The sequence below is a fragment of the Balaenoptera physalus genome (genome assembly GCF_965194825.1).
Source record: "Balaenoptera physalus genome assembly, chromosome: 21".
Lineage (NCBI taxonomy): Eukaryota > Metazoa > Chordata > Mammalia > Artiodactyla > Balaenopteridae > Balaenoptera > Balaenoptera physalus.
In genome coordinates this window covers 22321720-22346772 of record NC_138902.1, presented here as the reverse complement: position 1 = coordinate 22346772, position 25053 = coordinate 22321720, and the positions used below count along the sequence as shown (strand labels likewise).

Here is a 25053-nt window from a genome sequence, read left to right as displayed (position 1 = left end):
AAAACAGGAGACGGTAGTATGGTAGGTGCCGGGTGATCAAAGAGCAAGAATGGAACGGAGGAGGTGAATGGTTGGCGTTTTGTGGATGGGAAAGAGAAACTTGAGGAGTGCGTGAATTGTGGATATTGGAAAGCAAACGATTCAAGTGATGCACTGGGGAGGGAAGGGGAGGGGCTCAGGACGCTGTGGGGAAGAGGCAGGTATGGGGGAAGCAGAAACAGTGGCCCAAGTGAGGAAGGCAAGCTCAAGAACTTGGCACTTAGTATCATTTAGTTCAGTGCTTCTCACACATACAGATCCCCTGGGCACCTTCTTAAAATGCAGATTCTGAGTCAGTCGGTCTGGGGCAGGCCTGCAATTCTGCATTTCTACCAAGTTCCCAGAAGATGCCGAGGCTGCTGGTCCAGACCGAGCTTTGAGTACCAAGATTAGAGGACCCCAGTTCACCTCTTGGAACGTGAAGAATGTCTGTACCAATGAACGAATTATTTATTAAGTGCCTGTTATGTACCTAGCAATATGCTCAGTGCTCTGAAGAGTCGAAAAGAAGATAAGAACCCCCTTGGGCAGGAGTTTAGAGTCTTAAAGAGGAGATAAGGGATGCAAACACAAAACCACAGGAGTGAAACAGAGGAGGCCGTGTATTAGAGAGCCGGCTGGACTGGGCCGGAAGTCTTCAGGAAGAGAGGGGTCTGTCTAAGCACGGTGGGGCTGAGACCGGCAGAGGAGGGGGAGTGACCTGAAACTGAAATGAACACAGAGGGGAGAGTGTGGAAGGCAGGTGCAAAGAACTGCAGAGATCTCTGCGCCGCGGGGCCTTAGTACTCACTCCACTGCAGCCATGGCGACCATCTCCAGGCTTGAAAAGGCTAAACGTTGGGGGATGGATCTGAGTTCAGCTGAAAAGGCAGGTGTGCCTCCCGAGCCCCCGGCACATTACTGGACACAGTAATGGTCATTCAGTGACTGACGTGTGGTCAGAGCCCTCAGCAGACCACAGAGCACCTACCCTGCGTGTACTAATATGCCCTGCCATAGGCATTGGGATCCAAAGATGGGGAAAAAATGGATTCCCACTGTAATAGTGGGAGAAAAACATAAATAATGATGGTGGCATGGCAGTCTGTTGAAGATACTCAGTTCTTTTTTCTTTTTTTTAACATTTATTTATTTATTTTTATTTTTTTAGATTAGGAAAGTGTGTGGTTTTTAAAAAATTTTTCTTGGAGTAGAGTTGATTTACAGTGTTGTGTTAGTTTCAGGTGTCCAGCTGAAGATAGTCAGTTCTTACTTGCTTTTGCTGCTGATGGGACTCCAATATTAGATTACGTTTTCCTTGTCACTATCTTCTTAGAAGAACAGCCACGAGTTTGTATTAGGTTTCAGACGCTCTGAGTTTCGAAGTCTTGCAGAAGCAGACGTCAGCTGACTTTGGGAGGATCTGACCCTGTCTAGGTTAGGCTGGAGTTGACCAAGGAGGAAGACTTCCCGTGCCCACAAGTCACGTGGGTCACATATTGTAATGCGATGACAAACATAGGCATCTCGATAACTCAGCCAGGGCCAGGAGCGATGAATGTGCCTGGGAAAGAGGGAAGGCTTCACCCAGGAAGGATGTTTGGCCTCGGAGGATGAGGGGGAAGCTGCCAGCAGCTCCAGCAGGGCCGTGGTGAAATCCCTACGTTAAGAGAATGATGTGCCGTGGATTTTAGTTGACACCGGAGCCCATGGGGGGCTGTGACAGGAGGTGAGCACGGGAAGGCAGGCTGAGGGTCAGCTGAGAGAGATCTTCAACCCCAGGCAGGAGAGTGTAGATCTTATCCTTGTTGGATAGCGGTGTTAGCCATGACTTTTCCATCTTGCTTGGATAAGATGTGATTGTATACACATAATACTGCAACTGGTTTTGGACCATGGTCAAGAAAACAATGATATATTTGCCTAAACTACCATTAGAATTATTTATTTTCACTCAACTATTTCCTGAATTATGTGGAGATCAAAGCGTAAACTGGGACACGTGAACCACAGGTCACTTGCTGTGCAATTTTTGTCAAGGAGCAACGTCCCTGAGCCTCAGTTTTCCCGGCTGCACTAGGAGGAATGCTCGTTTTGGGACAAGAACCTTAGCAGTTCTCCAGGTGATAGTACCTGAGTGCTTCCTGTGTGCCAGTCGCGTGCTTTATCCACCTAATCCCCAACCGCCCCACAAGATGGGCTCTGTTCTCAGTGCTTGATAAAGAAACTAAGATAAAGAAACTAAGGCCCAAAGCATTTAAGTAATTGACCTAAGGACACAGGTGCCTGGGGTCAGACAGGTATTCTCGAAGCTAATTGACAGTTCCTGACAAAGATCTGGATTCTGATGTTTCCTGGGAGGAGGTTTGGGTTGGTAGGTGTTGCTTCAGGAAAGTTTGAAAAACTTCAAGTTTTCTCATGATTAAAATGAATAGGGGGCTTCCCTGGTGGCGCAGTGGTTGGGACGCTGCCTGCCAATGCAGGGGACACAGGTTCGATCTCTGGTCTGGGAAGATCCCACATGCCACGGAACAACTAGGCCCGTGAGCCACAATTACTGAGCCTGCGCATCTGGAGCCTGTGCTCCGCAACAAGAGAGGCGGCGATAGTGAGAGGCCCGCGCACCGCGATGAAGAGTGGCCCCCGCTTGCCGCAACTGGAGAAAGCCCTCGCGCAGAAACGAAGACCCAACACAGCAAAAAAAAAATAAATACATACATAAATAAATTTAAAATGAATAGGATATTCTTTAAGAGAAAAAAATGGTGATGTTGTCATAAAATGTGCTTGAAAAATTAAGACCAAAACAGTATCAGGAGTCTTAAAACGATTCATACTCTTCAATTTAGTTAACTTATTTCTAGGAATGCATTTTAAAGAAATAATCTGAAATTCACAGAGATAAGTGACATAATGTTCATCTCAGTATTACTAATAAAAAAAATTTTTTCAAGAATGTAACTAGAGGGCTTCCCAGGTGGCGCAGTGGTTGAGAATCTGCCTGCCAATGCAGGGGACACGGGTTTGAGCCCTGGTCTGGGAAGATCCCACATGCCGCGGAGCAACTAGGCCCGTGAGCCACAACTACTGAGCCTGCGCGTCTGGAGCCTGTGCTCCGCAACAAGAGAGGCCACGATAATGAGACGCCCGCGCACCGCGATGAAGAGTGACCCCCACTTGCCGCAACTAGAGAAAGCCCTCGCACAGAAACGAAGACCCAACACAGCCATAAATAAAATAAATTAATTAAAAAAAAAAAAAAAAAAAAAAGAATGTAACTAGAAACAACCTAACTGGTCAACCTCAGGGCAATGCCCACAACATAGAATATTATGAAATCATTAAAATATTATTTATAAAGGACTTCAATAACATGAGGAAATGTTTATTATACATTCGTTAAGTGGAAAAAAGGATGAAATAGCATGATCTCAACAACGGAGAATACAGCAAAATGCTACCAATTTCTCTATGGGAGGGGTAGGATTATAGGATGAAGAATAATTTTACCAGCTTCCCTGGTGGCGCAGTGGTTAAGAATCCGCCTGCCAATGCAGGGGACACAGGTTCGAGCCCTGGTCCGGGAAGATCCCACATGCTGCAGAGCAACTAAGCCCGTGTGCCATAACTACTGAGCCTCTGTGCCACAACTACTGAAGCCTGCGCACCTAGATCCTGTGCTCCATAACAAGAGAAGCCACCACAATGAGAAGCCCTCGCACCGCAACAGAGTAGCCCCTGCTCGCCGCAACTAGAGAAAGCCTGTGTGCAGCAACGAAGACCCAACGCAGCCAAAAATAAAATAAATAAATAAATTTTTTAAAAAAGAAAAAGCTTTTTTTAAAGAATAATTTTACCTTTTCTCTAAACTCATCATAGTTTTCCAAATTTTATGCAAGAAAATGAGTTCCTTGTATAATTAAGAAAATTAAAAAAAGAAGCATAGAAAATCTTGTATAAATAGCAAAGATGATCTCTAATAATATACCTGTTTTATTTCCCACTTGGAGCTGTCATCCCACCTTGACATAAAGTTGTATGTTATGACTCAGAATGGACAAGATAGCTTCAGTAACATTGAACTGGCTGTGAAGGTCCTTTCCAGAGTTGTGGCTAAGAAAAGGAACCCACTCAGTCTTCTCAGGTGAAAGATTTGGGGTCTGGGTTCATGAGACAGCGGAAGTAGCTTTACAATGCCGATGGATGGGATGGGAGAGAGGGCCAGGCAACAGACTTGCCTTTAGAATGAAGTGATTCTCGCTGGAGAAATAAAAGACCTCAAAGAACCACAGCGTTTGATCTGAGAGGAACCTCAGAGATGAACTAATCAACCCCTCATTTTTTCCCAGCTTTATTGAAATGTAATTGACATATAACATTATGTAAGTGTAAGGTGTACAAAGTGTGGATTTGGTACATTTGTATATTGCAAAATGATTAACAGCATAGCGTTAGCTAACACCTTGTGATATTGTGATTTATAAGAGAAATATTTCATATATTTGGTCATTCACATTCTCATATGTATTTGGTCTTCATCCACAGTTCCTGGCTCACAGCTCCCAAAACCCTTGGAATTTTCTGCCATGACAATTGGGCTTATGTTAATGAAGGTGACTTTTGGATCCCACCCCAGAGCGGAGGCTGCCTGCCAGGAGAACCAGCTCCGTGATTAGAGGGTTGGAGCTTACAGTTGCACCCCCTAATTTCTGGGGCTGGAGGTTGAAGGTTGAACCGGTTGTCATTGGCCAATGCTTTAGTCAATTATGACTATGCAAGGAAGCCTCTGTAAAAACCCCAAAGGACAGCTTTCTGGCTCTTTTTCCCAGAGCTTCCACGTTGGGGAATCAGATGCGTGCCTCTCTGCTGGGCCCCATGCTTCGTGAGAACAGAAGGGCCTTGACCTATGTATCTCTTCATCTGACTGTTGATTCGTACCCCTTGGTATCCTTTTTAAATAAATCAGTAATATAGTGAGCTCAAGGGTTTTCCTGAGTCCTGTGAGCCGTTCTAGAAAATTAATGGAACACAAGGAGCGGGTTGTGAGAACCTCCAGCTTATATCCAGTGGATGAGAAAGAAGCACAGGTTAAAACCTGGGTGTTGCACTAGCATCTGAGGTGGAGGACGGTGTTGCGGGGCTGAGCCTCTTACCTGTGGAATCTGATTCTGTCTCTCGGCAGATAATGTCAGAATTGGGTTGCATTCTCAGACACCCTGCTGGCATCTTAGAATTGCTTGTTGGTGTGGGGAAGCCTCCACACAAGTTGAAATTGGGTCTGGGACCCCTTTTTCATCTCCATTCCATCAATCCTCTCACTTTATAGAGGAGGCAACTGAGTCCAAGAAGACTGGGTGACTCTGTTAAGAACACAGAGTGAGTGACCCAGACTCCCAGCCCTTAGTCCATTTCGTTTCTGTCGTCCAGGGCTGCCTCCCAAGCTTTGAAATAAATGTCTGAATGCTTTAAATAGGCATCTGCAATTTATTATTATAGTGGAAACTCTTGAGTCTCCACTGTCCCTCTACGTGATCCTAGCAACAAGCCCAGTGCCAGATGAAATCACACTCCTGACTCTTGGCCAGTGTAGCTCTGAACTGGTTAGATCCCGGATGTCCCCGACCAGAATGGCAACAACTCCAGAAGCTGGACTCCTGGCAGAGAGTCTGTCCAGGATCTGGGGTGGGAATCTGCATTTCTGGAATTCACGAAGGTGAAAGGGAGAAGAGTGTCCAACACGTGTGCCATTTTCAAACCGGATACAGCGCCCTGGTATAGTGGGAATATTCTTAGCCCACTTTGTGGAAATTGCTCACCTCTTTCTTGGCCTTGGACATCAACCCGAGGAGATGGCTGCCCTTAGAAGTAGAGCAGTGAGGAGAGGTTGGGGTCCATGATGGTAGCAAGGGGCCCCAATAAGCAGAACAAACCTCTAGACACAATGCAGAAAATCCTATTAGGATGGAGATGTTGGATGTGGCAGTCATGGAGGAAATGTGCTGGGGTGGAATATAGCTGGGGGCAAAGGGAAACCCCCCTCTGACTGGGAGAAATGGGGGCCACTCCTTACTCCTTTCAGGGAAGTGAAGGTACCCTAAGCTTTCTAAGCTGGGGACGTACCTGGGACTGGTGGTCTCAACGTCAGACTCTTGCACTTCCTGCACTGAACCTTGCCCAGCCCTGTCTGGTTCCCGGATGTGTCCACTTCATTCTAGTTCTCTTGGTACCTGGGATCCCAAAGCACCAGTAGCAATGCCTGGGAGCAATGTCACCTTGGTGGAGATAGCAACACAGGTGTGTCAATGACAAGCAAAAGGATAAATTATCAGGGAGTGGGGAGGAGCCTCTTCCAGGGTTTGAGGTACAGAGTGACCTACTGGTGACAATAGAGGTCATCAATGTTTGCAGTGACCACAAGGAAAATTTGCCAGTTTCCCTACATTCTGTCTGAGGAAGGGAAAGGAGCAGAGCCACTCAGCATTGCCATAGCTTTACTAGAAAATACTTCCAATATCACCTAACAGGGATCTGTAAGACTTCGTTAAAGTAAAAAAAATTAATTCAGTATGTATTACATGGCACACATTATAAGGGCTACATGCTGGAGGATTCAGGTATAAGAAAAGAACGTTTCTGCCCTTGTGGGGCTTTCAATCCAAGGAGAGACAAAGAGTGAACCATTATTTGTAAGTGCAGTGGGTAGCACAATGGGGAAGCACAATGTACTCCATATACCGTATGTGGACTTAGGGCAGGATCCAGATTAAATGTTATGTTACGCATCAAGTTCTTAGCATGGTCTCTAGCACATAGTAAGTGCTCAGTAAATTGTAGCTGTTATTTTTGTTGTTACTGATGGCCTGAAAAACATGCTTCAAGGGGGCAGCACCCTTTTTTGGATTTGTGACTTGGGAAGGAAAGTCTGTGATCCATTCATTCATTCATTTGTTCATTTTATATACTTTTTTTTTTGCTTATATGTTTAAGGGGCTGTACTCAGTGATAGAGATACAACACAAAGAGTCCCTACCCTGAAAGGGCTCCAATTCTAATTCGTTTAATTATAAACAGATAATTTCAAAATGATGCAGTAAGAAACATATTATTTAACACAAAGACCAGTGATTTCAACTCTGCCTCTCAGGGTCCAAAAAGTCTTCACTGAATAAAGGATGGGAGTTTAGTGTAGAAGATTGTTCTCCAGGGTTGCTTGTTTTATTACCAGTTCTTTCCTGGGTGTGGGGAGGTAGGTAAAGTGATTTTTATTTTTGTGTTCTTCTTTCCGTATTTGATCTCTCAGTTCAATCACTTGATGAATTGCCAAAAAAAAAAAAAAAAATGTTGGCAAGGGTTCATTGTCAGGCTACCTAATTTAGAAAAAATTCTGAATAGGCATGTTTCTTATACAGGAATTCACTTCCAAAATAACCATAAAATGGTCCATCTCCACAAGGACTAGGGCTCAAAACAAATTGTGATTTGATTAAAGTCTCAAAGAATACTATCTGTGTGTCAAAGAAGGTGAGCCATTTCTGCCTCTGGATCCCTATGACAGTCATCAAATGTTTGCAAGAAAACAAAGCCTGGCCTCACAGAGGCCATTTCCCAAGCTGTCACCCTCAGGCAGCGTCCTGCCCTCTGCATCTCACTGCCCGGGCACCTCAGCATCCTGGCGGCAGAGATTGTCTAAAATGTCTCACAAAGGGGTGAAGGAAAAAAGAATGAACACTTAAAGCAGATTCCAAAGTCCTCCTCAGACAAGGAATGTGATGGTTTTTTTGTCCCTTTAAGCCTGTGTGTGGCTGAGAGGTGAAGACCCGTCCCACTCTGCAGCCTCTTCTCTGCCAGGACTTGGGGCCAAGTCAAGAGTAAAGGCCAGACTCAGCATGTTGACCGATGATGGCCCAGAGAAGCACGGGGCCATCTGATGCTTCCTGCGGGCGCCTGCGTGGACCCCTCAGGAGAGCAACGGCGGAGCTGAGTCTGCCAGGCCCACGCCCTTGGAGAGCTCTCTCGTCTCTGACCCTGGGGGCCACCCCACACAGCAAAAGGCAAAGTTAGTTCCTGCTAACTCTGACTGGTGCAGCAATCCACTGGAGAAGAGCCCAGCTTGCCTCTTTCTGATTTCTGTTCAGCACGAGCAAGCAAGCTAACACAGCTCTGGCAAAATAGGAAAAGGGGAAGAAAGAAAGATGCGGAGGATCGCTATTCCCAAGCCCTCTCCCTTCCACCCCAGGACCTGTACCTTCAGAGAGGAGGCCTGTTCTAGCAAGAGGAGATGAGATGGGCAATGGTTTTTTGTTTTTTTTGTCGTTGTTGTTTGTTTCAGATCACAAGAAAACTCAGGACGGCTGATCCAACTGTGAAATGTGAATTTCATAAACCAATAAATCTGATTTTTCATATGCCCACACTCCAAGCCAGAGAAAGAAGAATCCAGAAGAATCTGCTCTAGAAAGCCTGTCTCTGCAAAGAAATGCAAAGAATGCTTAAAGAATGCAAGGTTTCCACCATAAGATGCTCTGAAAGAAGCAGAAAAAGTAGAGAAAGAGGAAACAACCCTTGGTAAAAATTTGCCTACCCGGACTGCTTCCTTTTTCAGTAAAGCCCTGGATTGTGGTTGCAACCTGAAAAGTAGTGAGCATTCCCCTCTATTTGTTCCTACCTTTGGCTTAACCGGTGCCGGAGGGGTAAAGGCTCAGAGATAAAAGTACAGGCGAATTCCCTCTGGAAATTCCACACAGAGCAGGAAAAGCTGGTAGATTCCGGAAGGATTTTCATCAAGATGTTAACTGGGGTTACTTCCAAGTTGTAGGATTTTATGGAGTTTTCCTTTGCTTTTTATATATATTTTTTCTGGATTGTTGGAAATTTTTCTTTATAATAAAGCTGAGCTATGTTATAATCAAGAGTGAAATAAAATATACATATGACTGTGGTTTTCTCCTCTTTCCAGAGACCTCAGTAAAATAAAAACATGGGAATAAAACTCAAGATAATTGAAGGAGACAGTGGAGAAGAGACCCCAACACATTTTCAGAAGAAGTAAAGAGAATAAAAGCCCGCTGATGGATAATCAGATCCCGGAAGCCATTTTCCAGAATGGTGGTGGGGATAGAGGGGTGAGGATACAGAGGAGATAATTCCAGTTGTCTGCAGATGCACTGGCCGTCGGTGGCACCCCACGCTCTCCTCACCCACCCCTGAGTTTGGAGCCTTTGCAGCCAAATTCCAGGCAAATATCAGAGCTCCCTTTTCTACAGTTGCTGACATCTTCCTGAGAATTAGGGCTTCCAGACCCCTGTGTAACCAGCCCCCAGCTTTTGACACTTGAGAGCCTCCCAGCCCGACTCCTCTTTCTGCTCAACCAAAGTGAAGCCTGCCTGTCAGTAAGCCCCATAAAACGGTGGCATGGTGGACATTACCACGGAAGGGTAATGAATGGAATCCATTTAACCTGAGGGCACAGCACATGCTTCCTGACATTGGGCCCATAGTATAATCCTAGCTCAGCGCCTGCCTCAGTGTTTATGGAAAGAACTGATTTGATGTATTAACGATTTCAGGTTATATTAAAATAAAGTTTATTGGTTTCCCACCTTGACAATCAGACTAATAGAACACAGAAGACTTAAATATGGTTATAGGAAAAAAATGTCATATGATCAACCTTGACAGTGTAAAAACAAATTCCAGCTGTCAGAAAACGAGAAGGGTATGAGAAGAAGGGTGGAGCGCTCATATCTTAATCTAATTTAGTTGGGAATCAAGAGGTACTTTCTATGTAAACCAGTGCAGCCATTATGGAAAATAGTATGGCGCTTCCTCAAAAAATTAAAAATTGAACTACCATACGATCCAGCAATCCCACTTCTGGGTATATATCCAAAGAAAATGTAAACAGGATCTCAGAGAGATACCTGCTCTCCCATGTTCCATGTTCATTGCAGCATTATTTACAATAGACAAGATAAGGAAACAAGCTAAGTATCCATCAGTGGATGAATGGATAAAGAAGATTTGGTGTATATATACCAGAAACAGAATTCTTGCGAGTGACAAGAACATTTCAGTACAGTATTTTCAGGTGGTTGGGTAGTTTGATGTGCTATGATTTCCAGTTTTCACCGCTGAACTTTCAAATCTCATTAAAACAGCTCTTTGTTGCTATTTGCTGAGTTAAATCAGCAGTGATTCAGCAAATAAGCAGACATAACAGGTTTCCTCTTGGCAGGTAGACTCAGGGACCTCCAAAATGCAAGACTGAGAAAGTGATTTTGGAGCTAAAGCATTGCGGGCGCCTTTATAAGGATTGTCTTCTGTCAATCGTAACTGATCTTTACAAGTGAATGACTTTGAAAGAAAAAGAAGGCTCGCTCTTCTCCCCCATGGCTGCAGTGTTTACGCTGGCAGGAGTCTGGGACGGGTGGATTGCTCAGGAGTTTGGAAATGTCTGTTAGTGTTTGATGCAACCTAGTGTCCTGAAGAACATTAATTTAAAAAAAAAAAAAAGTTCTGAACTAGAACGTATCTCTTGTAGATTTAGAGCGACCTTCAATCCCCTAGCTGGCCCTTACCTAAGGCTTTAAAAGTTTTTCTTAGCATCTGGCCGGAAGAATCATGAGGAAATTCTGCAGTGGCTCCACATTTATTGCATGTCTCCTAGGGGCAAGGGACCGTTGGTGCTGCTGAGTCAGACAGAGTCCCTCCCTCAAGTGGCTCTCAGTCTAACGACAGAAGTAGGAGGGCTCTGAAAACTATAATTCAAGGTCCAAAGAAAGAAGGGCCGTGAGAAATACAAGGCAGGGACAAGTCCTGCAAAAAGAGCTAAAGATCAACGTGCTCTTTCTGATGAGACGTGCAGATTTGCAACGAGGAGGTGTCCGAGGACCTCTGTGACAGTGATGGAGGGAGGGCGGGCAGCGCTGGGGTGAGCTGGGAAGACGGTGACTTGTATGAGGGCGCAGGGGGAGACTTACCGTAGGTTTGAGTCACTGTGAAAACAGGAACTGGGACAAAGGACAAATCAGAGGCAGATGTAAGGAGAGCCAGACCTTCCCCCTGCCGGCCCCTCAGTGCTGTGGCCCCCCTCCCTGACCTTGACCCCCTGCCTTTAGGCTTCGTGTGCATCCCGAGGGTTCTCAGGCTCTACTTTGTCAGCGGGGTCCCACTCCTGCTGGTCTTCATCCTTGTCCCCTCTCTGTCCCCCCTCCCGAGAAGCCAGGTCTCCGCCTAGTAAGGACTCAATTACTAAATGACCCAAATGACTGAGTTGGTAATGACCGCACAGACTTGCCTCTTAGCAGCCTGTCTCTAAGAGTGCGCCCTGTCACTCCACGGCAGGCCGGCAGAAAGGGCAGAAGAGCCCTGCAAAGTCACCCGGTCCAGCCTCCGACCACCTGTGTCCTAACTTCCGAGATCGCCCCCGGCAGACAGGCAGCCCCCAGCCCCTCCTGCCTGTGGGTGACTCAGAGACCCAGCCCATGTGTGTCTTTATTTCGGGTCTCTACCTTGGTAGCGTTCAAGGGGATTAAGGTCTGAGTTAAGGGCACAAAGCCCCTCTTCAGCCCCGGGGCAGCAGAGCAGGGGAGGGAGGGGAGGAGGGTCCCAGCGTCGGGGAGATCTGGCCCAGGAACAGCAAAGAGAACAAGCCACTACTCAGGCGGGCCGGCTGTTTACACCGGGGACGCGGGCCTCACAGCAGCTGCACGGGGCTGTGGCCGTTGACAGGCTGGGGGGACAATGTGGGCATTCATCCCTCCAGCTGCTCCGCTCAGCGTGCGCTCGGGACGCAGAGGGGAGCGAGTGAACGAGAGGGGAAAGCAGAAGGGGAAGGCAGGCGTCCGACTGCAGGACCTCTGTCAGCTCTGAGCTGAGCCATCGGCTGCAGGGGACGGTGCGCTTCTGCTGCCTGACCTGCCAAAATCTATAACGAGGCTAGTTAAACATTCCTAGCATTTCCAAAGAGTCTTCATGATATTTTCCCCCAATGAGCTGCCTGCTAAGAAAGGGTGGACAGAGCCGGTACTCTCAAACCGATTTGGATGCAATTCAACCCTTCCCCACACCCCCTACCGTGAAGATGAGCTAGGTCAGTGATTCTCTCTGTGATCTCCTGATAAGAGTCCTGGATGGAAAATGAGGAGAACTGGCCTCACCACCGTGACCGTGACCTTGGAGTAGTTATGTAACTGTTCCAGGCTTCTGTTCCAGGCTGCCAGTAAAATGGACATGATAACAGCTGCCCTACCTACTTCACAGGGTCGCCGTAAGGATGAAATGAAAGAACAGCCATAAATCATGTTATGCATGACAGACCAATAAGGCCTCGAGACCAGGGGTGGGCAAGCTTTTCTGCAAAGGACCAGGTAGTAAATTATTTCTGGCTTTGTGTATCACATAAGGTTGCATATTCTTCTTTGTGTGTGTGTGTGTGTGTGTTTTTAACAACCTTTAAAAATGTAAAAATTATTCTCAGCTCCTGGCCTGCACAAAAAAGCCCTAGTTTGCCAACCTCTGCTCGAGAAAAACCGCAGGAGAGGGCTGGAAGTAGGGTCAGCCCTCCAGTGGTTGTGATAAATCTAAATATAAATAAGTGTTAATAAATAAATAGTATATGGATAGTCTGTGAATATAAATAAATATACATACCCATGGTATTTTCTAACTTGGGTCCCTATTAGTGAAACAGCTTGAACCCCAGCCCATGGGCCATCTCGTTCAGGAGTTCCTAGACTGTCTTGCCATTTACTGAGCTTACTGTCTAGACTACAGCATCCATGCTGACTTCTTTTCTTTTCTTTTCTTTTTTTTTTAAGATTTATTTATTGATTGATTGATTGATTGCTATGTTGGGTCTTCGTTTCTGTGCTAGGGCTTTCTCTAGTTGCGGCAAGCAGGGGCCACTCTTCATCACGGTGCACGGGCCTCTCACTGTCGTGGGCTCTCTTTTTGCGGAGCACAGGCTCCAGACGCGCAGGCTCAGTAGTTGTGGCTCACGGGCCTAGTTGTTCCGTGGCATGTGGGATCTTCCCAGGCCAGGGCTCAAACCCGTGTCCCCTGCATTAGCAGGCAGATTCTCAACCACTGCGCCACCAGGGAAGCCCCTCTTTTCTTTTTTAAATTTATTTATTTTATTTATTTATTTTTGGCTGTGTTGGGTCTTTGTTGCTGCGTGCAGGCTTTCTCTAGTTGCGGCGAGAGGGGGCTATTCTTCGTTGTGGTGCGTGGGCTTCTCATTGTGGTGGCTTCTCTTGTTGCAGAGCACGGGCTCTAGGTACACGGGCTTCAGTAGTTGTGGCACGTGGGCTCAGTAGTTGTGGCTCACGGCTCTAGAGCGCAGGCTCAGTAGCTGTGGTGCACGGGCTTAGTTGCTCTGCAGCATGTGGGATCTTCCCGGACCACGGCTCGAACCTGCGTCCCCTGCATTGGCAGGCGGATTCTTAACCACTGCGCCACCAGGGAAGCCCCACGCTGACTTTCTTAGTCATCTTAAATCGGAGGCCAGCCTTCAGCCTCAACTTGGCTTCAGAGCTTCACTGGGTCCCCATATTGATGAGACCTGGGGCAGACCACCCTGCCTTCTTAGCCAGTGCTGCCCGGGCATAGCTCCTGTAGGAAGAGTGGGTTAAGACCTTTATTTGGGGACCACTACTGCCCACGTAAGAAGCAACTCATGTTACCTGTGACAGTTAGCACACAAACAGTACTTTGTTGCAGTGCTTTTTTAAGTTGTGTCATTATTTCTCCCATAATGCCCTAATGCGGTAAGCTGGCTTTGTCACTATCACTACGAAGAGGGGAATATTGAAACGCAGTACTCAAGACACTAGCGTCAACCTTCATGATTGTGTGGGGCAGTGGTTTCTGGTTCTTTCTGTCTCTGATGAAGAGTCATGTCCCTGCTTCCCCTGGTATGTCCCTTTTTTCTTTCCTTGTCCTCACTCGTTGTTTGAAGATATTAGAAGAGCCTCAGAATGCAGCCCGGATGAAAATAGCAGAGAGCAAAGGGTGTTTGTTTCATTCTCTTCCCTTCCAAAGGATTTCCCAAGAGAAGTGGCAGATCAGTGCCATGATCTAGACTAGAATAATGAAAGCAGCCAGATTCAGATATAAGCATGCAGGAGGCAGTGCTGACCTAATAAATCTTGCTTTTGTTGGTACTGTGTGGAAATACGATGAAATAAACACAACACTTTAGGACCAGGTTCTTAGATAGCAACCGCCTCGTACCTTCTTTTGACAGGACTGTGTCAGCCAGAAAGGGTGGGAGCTTTCCAGGAAGATGGCCGGTGTTCAGAGCTGAGACCAGCACAGTAGTCTCTTGACTCTGGGCCAGCCCATTGTCTGCTACATCCTGCTGTTTCCCAGGGTGTCAGCTGCCCCAATGGCCACATCCCTGCAGGGCTACGCTTCATGTTTGTCATTGCATTGTTGTGATCTTGAGAAGTCTTTTCGCAGTTTAGATAAAGAGCTCTATCATTTCTAATTGGATGCAATGTTTTCCCTCTGAATGATTATTTCATTCTGTTAGTGCATAGGGCTAAAACTCAACACTACTGTTCCAGCACTGCATAGAGTAAAGCTGTATTCTGCAGAGGAAAGTTCTAGTCTTTGAACCCAGACCACCTCAAACATGGACCAAGGATCTTAACGTATATATCAATGGCCTGGCCCCGGTCACAGGAGGGAAATTGTGGATGGCTCAGGGTAAGTCTAACATCCTCCTGGGAAAAACAACCCAAAGGACCCATTGTAGAGAAGGTGGCCATCTGTGTCATTTTCACAAATGAAGGAAAATACTTCAGACATAAAAACCTAGCCAAGGACAGTGCCTGGCAACCATTCGGCCCGCAATGCAGGTTGACTAAGTGAATGAAAACTCTTCTAAGGAGATTTTTATGGTAAAGCTTCTTAGGAGAGGAATTGGACGTACTAATGACCCTAACAGAGGAAAGGCTTATCTGGGAACACTGTATAAACATCAGTTTCTTAGTAAGAGTGTAATAAAGAGAGAAGGTAGATGGTAGTGTCTGCCACCCAGAAAACTGGGGAGACAGAGAAATAAAAAATTCTTACTCTCCAGTTTCAGTTTCATTTACGCTACATGCATCTGTCATTGTGTTACATTCCAAGACTTTGGTTTTTACTAAAGTTTGGGTTGATCAACTCCTGAGAGTGTACGAGAGACATGTCCGAATCTCATCACGAAGCCTTCCCACTAACCATTAATCCTGGACGAGGAGTGTGAGTCCTCGTTAGCGTCCATCCTAACACTGGACATTCTTGAACTTGCCTTTAGACTTTGGGGAGGGGCGCATCCTGCTGTCTGGCGGCTGTGGCCCTTGCTGTAGGACCTCCCAAGTTGCCCAGGCCACCAGCTTCATAGACACCCTGAGAAGGGACAGACATCTATGGTGGCACATTCAGGGGAGGGAAGGTGTGCCAGAGCTGCCCTGAGGAACTGCTGATTTTATTCTTTCTGCTTCGTATTTGCCATATTCTGCCATTCCTCTGGGGAAGACAGGTAAAAACACATTTAGAGGAGAATGTAGCTTGTCAAAACATCCCATGACTCCCACTAACTTCAGGATAAAATCCAAACTTATTGGTATGGCAGACAAGGTCCTCCATGATTTGACCTCAGCCTTCCTTTCTAATCCGCATCCTCTGTCACTCCCCACGTACTCCACCGGCCTCTGTGAACTACTTGTCCCTTCTCAAATGTACCATATTCTTTTATTACCTTTGTGTCTTTTGCCTATGCTATGCTCTGTGCCTAGAAGGCCCTTTTTCTTTTTTGTGATTTGGTGAACTCCTACTCATCCTTCAAGACCCAGCTCACATAGTCCTCGCGAAGCCTTTCCTGACTCTCGCAGGCAAAGTTATTTCTTTTCTCTATTCTCCCTTAAGGTTTTGTGCAAACATCTCTGACGATACATAAGTCTCTCTAAGAGTTATTTATTTATGGGTTTATCTCCTCCACTCACCTGTAAGCTCCTGATCTATTGGGGCTGTAACTACTTATTATCCCCTGAGCCTAGCCCCATGCCTGGCCATATTAGTCACTAAGAAATGTTGAGTGAATGAATGAATGACCTGGAACTAGGTCTTAGAAGGCTTTGATGACCCAACATAATGATTCAATCTCAGCCATTGTCAGTGGTGTCCAAAATGATCCATTGGAGTACAGGGAGAAAATATTAGAGCTGCTATTTATACTTATGTTTGTCAAAGATTAACAATGAAAGTAAGCTTTCCTAATATTTTATATGAATCCATAGTAGCACATTGATATATACGTTAAGAATAAGGGTATGCATTTAAAACACTGTAGGCCACTGTTACATATAATGGGAAGAGTCTGAAAAATTCTGAACAGGGAAAAACCATGAAAAAAGTGAGTGTGTAGGAGAATTGATCTTGTAGACTGGAGCGAGGGAGGACATGAATCGGTATGGGAAACACGACAATGGTCCACGCACAAGAGATCAGAGACAAGACAAGTATAGGGGCCATAGGAATGGAGCGGGGGGAGGAAGATCTACTAAAAAATTCTTTCGTTATCATTATCTTCATTATTATCAGCAGGACAAAGTTTCATATTGGTCAACGATAAGCAGAATGTGTCAGAGACCCTAAAATGCAGTCAGAACCTGGGGGAGCAGACAGAACTCCAAGGTGAAGGTAGAATACTTTGCCCAGGCTTGGGTTCTTCTAAGTGACACTTTAAAATTTTTTTCTCCACTTGTTGGACGGGGCGGCAAATAGGGGTCACCCACCCGGCCTGCTCAGTCCCCAACGTGGCTTCTTAATAAAGCCTATTTACAGCCCCAGGTTTCAGCAACGTTGTGAAATTGCTGTGTGGGAGGGGAGGATGGCAGGTCTGGGCCCTGGCTGGGTGAGTGACCGTCTCCTGGCTGCTTCCTGTTGGCTTAGGAAAGAACGGAGGAAGGTGGATTTGTTTGTCAGTTGAGCAAGCAGCCGTTGCCTGGCCTATGCCTGACTCTGTCCCTTTAAATATTAACCATCTCTTAAAACATTTGCGTTTTGTGCCCAAGGCCAGGGGGGCCCCCAAGAGAAAGGAGAGGAGGAAAGGATAAGAGAAAAGAGAGGAGGGTTTGCTACATCAACAATTTATTCATTCCACAAACAGTAGTGGAGCGTCCACGGTGACCCGTGCACCACCCAGGGTTGGAGAGCTGAGTAGAACCTGGTGTCCCTCCTAGAGACTCACAGTCTAGCAGAGGAGGCAGACGAGTTAACACAAGACAACGGGGAAAGGCTAAGCCCTGGACTGCTCTGTACCTTCTCAGCATCTCCATTTACCAAAGAAGGTTCCATGGGAGAGATGGAGGAAAAGATCGGAGATCTGAAGGTTTCCAGGGTCTGGGTCCCCAGGGCAGTGATTTTCAAACTTAGCAAGCAAAAAGTGAGCTGGAAGCGCTGTGGAAAATGCAGCTTCCAGCTCAGCAGGACTGTGTCAGTGGGTCTGGAGCGGGGCCCAGGGCTCTGCATTGGTCCAGCTCTCCAAGCGAATTCAGATTGAGGTGGCCCGTGACCACAGCGGCGTGCTGCCCTTCCAAGCAAAAGTCTGGGCCTGGAGCTGCGGGCCTTGGGGCGAGTCCACCAGAGGCTGATGGAAGAAACTGAGAGAAAGGAAAGGGAGCATTAGAGACAGTTAAGGGCAGAAAATGGAAAATGAAAAAATCTAGTTTTCAAGAGAGAAAAGGAATGTCTCTCTAAGGAGAAGTGAGCGAATATTACCAGGGGCCCTGGGACTGCTCAGTTGACTAGTGTCCATGTGTTAGCCATGATTTTAAGAAAGCACAAAGCAATGCCTTGGGCATCAATAGCACCTGTGGGACCCTGCTTTTCCTTTGTCACATCTCTCGTCTTTCTTCCAGATCTGTCCACGGCCACGCTTTGCTCATCTGCAGGCACTGAGGCTGAATAAAGCCGTGGGCTATGGGAAGGGTGACCATCCTGGAGGAGGTGCACTGACTTGACGCTGTGTTCAGTGACTTGCCCGGTTCTTGGCAGCTCTGTGTCGCTGCGCCCTCACCCTCCACAGCCCCCAGGCTAGTCTACCCCAGAGCGATGTACGGCTCGCTGCCTGAGGAGGCCACAGCGGACCAAGCTGCAAGGAGGCTGAGCGCTGATGGCCACGAGCAGTTTCCACCAGTGGGCTGCAGGTCTTACTCCTCGTGCTGATTGCAACAAGAGTGTTTTCTTTCTGAATCTAGTTTTAGGCCCAAAGCGGAGCCCCTGGGGTGTGGTCGGTGTGACCCTAGCACCATTTGGTTCTTCCTTGGCTCCAGGTGTGGTGCTTCTGTTTATCGTGGCACAGTCCCTGAAGCAAACTTTCCCCACTTCTCTCCAAATGGACGTCTCTTCCTTCATTCTTTAAGCTCCTGCTCTAGTATTACCTTCCTTGTGACTCTTCCTTAACTATCCCCTTTCCCAGTGGGAAGCCCTATCATTATGGACTCTTTGTTCCCGAGTCGCCCCACTCGTCCGACTACAAGCTCCGGGGATCTTTCTCCTGGGAGTCACTAGAGCGTAATGGTTAGGAGCTCTGGCTGACCTGAGTCAGAAACTCAGCGCCGCCACCTGCCAGCTCTGGGACCTCAGGCAAGTTATTTCCCTGTCCTAAGTTTCAGTTTCCTTACCTGTAAAATGGGCAAACAATCATACTTAGGATTAAGGTTAAATGAGCTAGTTCTTAGCCCGGCGCCTGCAACATGGTAGCCCTCCATAAATGTTTGCTCTTCTCGTTATTCATAATGTACATCCTTACTTTTACCCTAATCCCCATGCACTTAGTACAGAGAAGATGCTCAGTGATGTTTATTGAATTCACAGTTAAGACATGTAAACTTCTCACTGGATTGGTTCATTAATACATTTTAAGAAGGAGTGGGTAACTCAGTATTTTCCTTTATTTCATCAGTATCTTATGGTGTTTCCTCTGTTCGAGGATTTCTTTAGAGTGGAATTAATCCGAATAAGTTCAGGCAGCCTCTTCTTAATCACTCTTCTTTTCGTGTCCATTGATTCAGCGTGTTTTTCTCACTTCAGTCCCCACCCTCATATTTGCTGTCCTGCTTCTGGAGGAATAAATCAGGACATGGTGGTCATTTAAAAGCACTTTAAACTGCATCTAAGTTCTCTAGAGGAAAAGAGCTATAGAATTCTACTAAGTCTGTTAGAAAGTTTGAATTCCGCTTCTCCCACTGTCCCTTTCCATCTTGTGAAATGAAATGGGAAGAACTAAGTAAACTCCAAAGTCCCTTTTAGTTGCAATAGTCTGTGACTTTTAGGCTCAGAAAGGTAAAGTGATTTCTATAAACAAACATAATTTAACGACTAGTTCTGACTCCCTCATATGGATAATATCAGAAAGAAAATAGGTGCAACCTGTACTACTTTCCCTGTTTGCTGGGCATCTTTCCTACTTGCCTGGAGTCACTAGAGGCTGTTGGCACTGCTGAGCTAAATGTCCGGATATTTGGTTTAAGTCCCTTTGAGTTCAGGGATTCTGAGGAAAGATAACAAGGGTGGACTGAGCTTAGAATGAACTAAGCTCTCCTTAGTGATATTAATCAAATAATCGAAGGTTAACTATGAAGAGGAAACATCATAAAAGTAAGGGAAAAACTGGTAACAAATAATTTGTGAGTTTTCCTTCCCCTCCAGGAGAAGCTGAGCACAAGCCTTATCTATGCCAGGGAGGCCAAAGATGGGGAGTTTGCCCAGCCTGACCCGCAGCCGGGAGGTCTCGGAGTCAAGGTGCCCCTCGCGGTGCAGGAGGATCTCCCTTTACCCTCGCAGGGGGCCAGCGGACAGTCCTTTGCCCTGTCTCTTCCTCCCTTTCTTATCCAACGTGGCTCACTTTGAATGCAGTCCTGGGCCACTGTTTCTCATCCTCGTTTAATCCATTCTCTTTTTGAAAAGCATCTTTTAAAAATCTCGTATATGCCTCTTTCCCCAGAGATGGTGATTAAGCACCCACTGGGCCCAGGCCTGTCCCTTCCCTCACTTAGTGAGGCCAGTGCCAGCTCTGGCGCCTCCCTCTTGCCACTCTCCATTAACTGCTGGTGATTGGTAATGGGTACGCTTTTTAAAAATTTTTTTTAATTTTTGGCTGTGTTGGGTCTTCGTTTCTGTGCGAGGGCTTTCTCTAGTTGCGGCGAGCGGGGCCCACTCTTCATCGCGGTGCACGGGCCTCTATCGCGGCCTCTCTTGTTGTGGAGCACAGGCTCCAGATGCGCAGGCTCAGTAGTTGTGGCTCATGGGCCCAGTTGCTCCACGACATGTGGGATCTTCCCAGAACAGGGCTCGAACCCGTGTCCCCCGCATTAGCAGGCAGATTCTCAACCACTGTGCCACCAGGGAAGCCCCGGTACTCTTTTTTGTCTCAACACAAACCCAGAGATTCTTCTGTCAAAGACAGTGCCTAACTGAGTCATCCATTCAGTGAAAGTCTCTTAAGCATCGTCTAGGTGCCATTAGGCACTGCACGAGGCCCAGGGCGTGCCATGATGGATGAAACATAGGCCCTGCTTTCCAGAAGCTCCGGAAGACGCACAAACAATTCCAAAAGGATCGGTGCTATCTAGAACTAAGTGCAGACGACTGGGGGACCCAGAGGAAGGAGTGACTAGCTCTGCCTCGGGGCTGGCAAGGTGTTGCGGGCGGAGAAAGGAAAGGACAGCCAGGAACAGAACACAGAGTGAGTGTGTTGAGATGCAGGGTCTGGAGGAAGCAAGGCCTATTCAGGAAGTGGCTGGTGGTTGGGGGGAGCGGGAACGCAGTGTGTGGGGTGGGAGAGTGATTGGAGATGAAGTTGGAAAGCCGGGTCGCTGTCAAATGTGAGGAGAAGCTAAGGTACTTGGACTTGATCCTGTTGGCAACAGTGTCATTATCAGATAACTCAGCAAGGAACTGAAAAATAATATGAGTCTTAGGTTTTCCAATATAAAGTTACCTGTTCAGCCAGCATCCTTGTCAAGTAATTAGAGGTTAAACTTGACAAGGGATCAGTGGGGGAGGAGCCTCTGAGGCAGCCGAGAGTGTAGTCTTGACCGGTGGAAGCTGCGGTAGAAAGTGGGGCTATAGTTACCCTAAATCTTCAGCTTTCTGATTTAACTCCTCCGCAAACCAGACTTGTTTTGCTGCACTCCTAGAAGGGAATCAGCTCAGCTTCCCACATGTCGTCACTGTATTACAGTGAGAGATGATAAGTAATCAGATTTCTGCCGAAGTGCTTTGTAACACACGATGTTCTACAAACACATTGGTAATTACTACCTCGGTTTCCCGGGGGGATGCTCAGAATTTCCAGCCGGGATACATCCCTACTCAGATAAGCTCCTTGGAGACAGTTGTGCCCTTCAAATTTAACAGGCAGCTTTAAAGCGGAAACACATGACAGTGAGAGGGGACGGACACAGCCAATCAGATGGGCCAAATCAAATTTGGAGGCCATGAATATTATTGTTCTTGTTATTCAGAATAATAAGCATAAGGCAGCGAAGATAAAGCATGTTTTGTAGATCTCTAGCTTTTCGGCATGTTTTGGGGGTTAATTAAACTGGGTTTTTTAATAGCAGAACTTCTCAGAGCCTTGAATATGCTCATGAGCATGTGAATGCAAAGGAGGTTTTAGACACAGGGTGTCTCAGGTTCATTTGACCACCAAACCCCCTCCTATTTCCTGGTCCACACTGACTGGAGGCCCTCCAAGACCCTCAAGAAATATTAGAGTCCACTCTCTGGCCACACTATATTTTAAGAGGAAGATGCCCATTTCCAGGGGAAGCTGGAGGTGACCTGTGGGGCGGGATTCGTGGCAGAAGCCGCGGCAGAGGCCCAGCCACCTAAGGCCGTGAGTGCTGCTCTCTGCTGTAGCCTTGGGGGCTGACCTGAGAGGCTTCCCCTCCTGTTCTTGGCCAAGAACTGCCCTGCTCTCCATCGGCCTCGCCCCACGTGACCTTCTCCTTGTTACCAGCGCTGGCTGGTAGCCTCATCCCTAACTCCTGACTATTCCTGTTCCTTGCTATTTTTAGCCCTGGCCCAGAGCTTGTTACAAGAACTCAGCAAGCAGGGCCCAAGGCTACATCATGAATATTCTCTCATTGCTGTAACATTGGCTTATGAAATGTGACTATCTTTCCTCACAATTTTAAGTTACTATTTGGTTCTTTTTTGGGGGAGCAGGGGGGTCTTTTAGGACTCCTTTTTTTCTATATTCTACCTCGCATAGTTAGTAATTAATTTTTTTGGTTTTGCATGTGTTCTCTAGGGTTTGATCTGTTTTCTGATCTTTGTGTATTGTCTTGTTTTCATCTCTGACGCTTTGGTTTTCTTTACTTGGGGGCAAGAAGAGAACACAATTAGGTTTTGCTTTCATGTTTAGTGTTAATAACGTGATTTTTTTGAGCATGATGTTGTCAGAATTGCGTGTGCAAAGTGACCTTCTCCGGGGGTCATGGTGGGGACAGCTGCATTGAGCAGGACCCGTCGTCCCCTTTTTATTAGGAGGAACTTTTTATTAGGAGGAACTGTACTCTCCTGATTTGGCCCTTCGGGGTCGTCATCTGTGGGTCTCTGCCCCTCTAAAGATACTCCTGGGTTCTCTTTTCGAAGCAAAGCTGATTTCTGAAACCTCATGATCCATTTCAAAAATAAACCAGCCCCTCCATTTGAATAAGAAACTGTCCACCAGCTTCAAGCTTTACCTTAATCGGTATTAGTTTTATTCAAGTTGAAAATGTCCTCCCGGGGTGTTTCCTGGTTGCCTAGTGGTTAGGATTCCACGCCTTCACTGTGGAGGCCAGGGTTCGATCCCTGGTCGGGGAACCATCCCACATGCCTCGTGGCGCGGCCAAAATACAAAATCATAATAATAAAATTTTAAAAATTAAAAAATAAAAATAAATAAATAAAACCAAAAAAATGTCCTCCCAGTGCCCTCTCCTTCCACTAAAATTCTTGATTCCTTTTAGAGCCTCATTTTACTCAAAATAATACAATTTCTTCCATTCTCTTATGCTCTAGGCCTATATTTCCATCTGTTTATGGAAAAAAACCTCTCTCTGGAGGGCCTATGAGCTTGTCAAATTCAGCCTGTCCCGAGATCAAGTGCACTACCCTCCTCACCCTACCCCGGCCTCGCTGTTCTTATGCATCTGACAGCCTCTGTGCAGACGAACAAGCTTAGATTTCCCAGGCCTCATGGCATCTTCCGTCTTCCCCATTCTGTCCATCTAATCTGATCTAATTCGTATTTTTTTCAGTTCCGAATCAGTAATTCCTGTTGCGTGCATCTCCTTCTCTTCCTCCTTTCTGTCGTTGCCAGCTCTTTTCCGAACGGCTCAGTAACCTCCTTGGTGATCGTTTATGAGAACTGCCCCTCCTCTGAATCCATCCTCTACTCTGCAGCACGAAAGGCTTAGTCAGCAATGAATACTCCCCGCCCCGCCTAGAGCCCTCGGCCAGGACGCGGCATCAGGTCCTCAGGGCAGATTGAGGAGCAGCGGGGGCAGCTCGCGCCTTCGGGAGAATGGTTGTCGGTCACTGTGGGACTGAACCAAGTTACTCTAACTGCTCCTTCACCAGCTCACCCCAAACTACAGGGGCCTTCAACCAAGGACACGTGTTCCTGTGGATCTGGGAGTCCCTCCAGGCTCTCTCTCTGGGCTGGTTTCCCCACTTTATATTCTATGCTTCATACCAAGATCTTCCTGCTCGCCTATCCTCCAACTAGTCGTGGCCCAGTAGGACTCCCTGATGAGTTTTGGAGGCTGATTTTTGCCGCACCCCAGATATCATGGTCTCCTAGCCACAGGCAAGCCCTCTGCTTCCCAGTGGCTGGGATGCTGCAAGCCAGCTGCGGTCCAGCACCGTGGCCTTCCAGGGGGTCCAGATGTGACTCCCAGTGACAGTGCCTGACACCGTTAGGTTTGAGAGATGAAGTTCACTGGCAACCTTTTGGAATCCATAACAAAGATTTCTAGTTTGTTCATTCATTGATTAATTTAACAGATGTTTGTATAGAGAGTCTACCAAGTGCCAGATACATTACATAGTGTTGAGGATACAGCACTGAGGGTGCCAGACTAGGTCCGAGGGACAGAGAAATAGACGTGTCAGCTCACACACGGCATCAGTAATTGTCAATGGTTCCCAAAGTCTGAAGACAAGCTGTACAATATGTAAGTGACTGAGTGGGAAGGACTATTCTAGACAAGATCCCCAAGGAATTAACCTCTGAGAATTGACATTTAAGCAAAGATCTGAATGCTAAGAAGGAGCCGACACGCCAGTTTGGGTGGGCAGAGTGTCCTAGAGACGGGGACCAGCAGAAGTGCAAAGTGGGAATGAACCTGGAAGAGTCTGAAGAACAGAAAGGAGAACAGTGTGGCCGGGCTTGAGGAGCAAAGAGGTGAGGGAAGGGAGTTGGAGTCAAACGGGAAGACACAGACCGTGGAGTGTGAGGCTGTGGTACGCCTGCCTAGATGTTTGCATTATTCTATGAGAGCAAAGGGGAGTTACGCTCTGCACACCCAGAAAAGGGGTGATACTAGAGACCACGGTGCCTGAGCGTCTCCGAAGTTTCCTGCTGATGACACAGGGAGTGGAGACTCCCAAGGGAGTGCCACATTTCTTAGACGTCCACAGCCGGGGATGATATCTTGATGGGACACCTGGCTCCTGGGGCTGGTGATGAGTTCAAAGATGAAGAAGACCAAATGGACTGAGGAGGGAGCAAGCAGAGACCTACTGTTCTTTCAGTAAAGTTCCTGGAGGAAATGGGGGTGGGGAGGTAGAGAGAGGGTCCTGAGATTCAGGCAGGCTGCAGATGCGAGCTCTAAGGCTAACGCCCCAAGACAGATGCAGGGTTATGGGTTGCAACAGGGGAGCCATGTTGGAGAAGCAAAACTACTCACACGTAAGCGTGGCCGGCCCTGCACATACCCTACTATTCATTCTCAGCTCTGCTCTCCTGCACAGTGGACACCCTGAACCAAC

At 47.0% G+C, this 25053-nt stretch overlaps 1 long non-coding RNA gene across 1 annotated transcript in view; it reads right to left on the bottom strand.

Moving 5' to 3' along the window:
• Positions 1–24142, bottom strand: part of LOC309651745 — a 29917-nt gene extending 5775 nt beyond the window's left edge. Inside the window, exons 1-2 of the long non-coding RNA XR_014258354.1 lie at positions 13114–24142; positions 12094–12800 (exon numbers count right to left, since the gene is read on the bottom strand). This is a non-coding gene — a long non-coding RNA (uncharacterized lncRNA). The remainder of the gene's footprint in view (positions 1–12093; positions 12801–13113) is intronic.
• Positions 24143–25053: the final 911 nt, after the last annotated feature.